Source organism: Ixodes scapularis, unplaced genomic scaffold (genome assembly GCF_016920785.2).
Source record: "Ixodes scapularis isolate PalLabHiFi unplaced genomic scaffold, ASM1692078v2 PGA_scaffold2__306_contigs__length_199485367, whole genome shotgun sequence".
Taxonomy (NCBI): Eukaryota; Metazoa; Arthropoda; class Arachnida; order Ixodida; family Ixodidae; genus Ixodes; species Ixodes scapularis.
In genome coordinates, this window is record NW_024609857.1 from 186,593,002 (window position 1) to 186,595,211 (window position 2,210).

General features: G+C 44.7%; 1 pseudogene; it reads right to left on the reverse strand.

Annotated features, from left to right (window-relative positions):
- Positions 1-229: 229 nt before the first annotated feature.
- Positions 230-873, reverse strand: LOC115316244 (annotated as a pseudogene).
- Positions 874-2,210: the final 1,337 nt, after the last annotated feature.

Consider the following 2,210-nt stretch of genomic DNA (forward strand, 5'->3'; position numbering starts at 1 on the left):
CAGCAATCCAACAACACTAGCTGTTTTTTTTTATTCAGCTTGACTACAGCTTATAAGGTGTACATGACTACACAACGAAACATAAACATAAAACATGACTACACAACGAAACAACAACATGGATAATAATTTGTGGATCCGGGGATTTTTCATACAATCCGGTGTTATTGAATCGGTCAGAACGAAGGTAATTTGAAGAGGCAGGCGCGAATATCTTTTAATTAAAAACTTAGCAAAATATTACACTGTCAAACACAACACACGTCACATAGACACCATTCAACGAAAGGTACTTTACATTTTTCAGTGACCTTGGTAGCCGCGACAGTTCCCAAACAGGGCGCATGCTCAAAAACTTCTTATCTATCTCTTCGAGGTGATGACGAAGTTGAAAGCTGCGGCACTTCATTGACTTCAACCAAAAAAGCGTTGTAGCTTTTACGAAACCAGATCAGACGCCGTGCATGTAATCAACTACAAAGCCAGAAGAAAAGTAGAAATAAATCAGTAGTGTGAGGATACTTGTGGTCTTTACTCCACAACTCACATTTCTCGGTTTGTTCTGGCTTTGCGGGCGTGTAGAAAAAACGACTCATGGGTATGTAGTTTAGGCACGAATGCAGGGGCAGGGTGAACACGACAATGACCATTGCGTTTAGCAATAACCTCTCCTGGAAGTTCGCACCAAGCACAAACATGCTGCCCATTGAATTGTGTCAAGCCCATCACCTCACCCCTTGTCACGCTGTCCACTGTATATGGCCCAGGGAATACCTATGTGCTTCTCTCATGCCCTTCAGAATCTTCCCATACAACACCACTTGTGGCCAGTACATTCATTGTTTGCACAAATGGTAGCAGAAAAGTGTTCATTGCAGGCTTTATTGGACGGAACCATGGCCCGGTCAAAAGAAGCTTTTGAACTCGGTCTTTATAGGGCGACTCATTGATTTGTTCCAGAAGAAGCCAGATTCCAAAGCTACTACTCTCAAAAAGTGGAACTCCATCAGTGTTGAATGTCAAGCTGATGTCGTTAGCCCCAGAGGAAGTTTCCTGTAGCCAAGGCTGTCATTGATATCCCTGACATCATAAGACACAGATGCCTGGCCGTACATGGCCTTGGTTGTTTTTAAAATGCTGCATATTTGCGTCGCCAGGTCAAGTGAGAAGAAGTACGATGAACTCTTGAGAAGAGAATCTACCTTTAGCTCGGCTTTGCATTGGTTGCACGCAACATTTGTGATTTCTTATAATAGAGCAAGGTAAACGCATCAGCTGCTGCAATAAAAATGCTTAGATTTTTGCACTCAAAACTGGCGAAGTACTTGAAGAAAGAATACTTGGACGTAGTTGACAGCTGTGTTCCCACGGGCGGATGGGCGTCGACCAGCTTCAGCAGACTTTCGGTTGCTTCTTTCGAAGCATCATATCGCAGAGTGCGCCCCATGATCAGAATGCTTTCTTTCTCCATGATCTTGGGCTCTGTGTAAAGTCGCTTGTCCTTTACATGCAAGGAAAAAAAAAAGTCATATTGAATTAGATTTCCATGCCACCTCACGAGTACCACAATAGGAATAAAAATATGCGGTGTCCACTGGTCTAGCTAGAATAAGACAGATCACGTGGGGTTCGCAACGTATGCCGAAGGCATGGTTTGAAACGGCCTTGCGATTACGCCTATCAAAAAGTAGTCGGCGCGGGCGAGAATTCTTCCCGTGGGACTGCATTTGATCTGAAACCCTGCGGGTAGATGCAGTGGAGTCATTCTAGAAAAGAAGCCCAGCGCGAGTACAAATTTAAGACATTTCAGAAATAAAGTGCGCACAATAAAAATAACGATTATCATTATTAATATTTCGGCCCAGAAGAACCGCGGCAAAGCAGAAAGGCAGGTAGCACGGATTAAGGCCGTAGCGCCGCGAAATTTTCCGCATTAATTCAGTATGCCCATTCTAATAAACAAAATGACGTAAATCCTTACCAGGTCCGTGGCTTTGTCTGATGAAGAACTTCTCTCCGTCTCATCTTCAATGTCGGAAGCACACGAGGACTCGCTCTCAGTTGGGTCGGAGCTGTCAGAGCTAGTGGTGACAGGCGGCCTGTCGAGTTCTACCCCTTCCAAGTGAGAATTATCACACTCAGAGTGAGGCGAACTTTCAGCCTTCGTCTTTACGCTCTCGGTGTGTGCATGGTCTCCTGCAGCAGAGCCC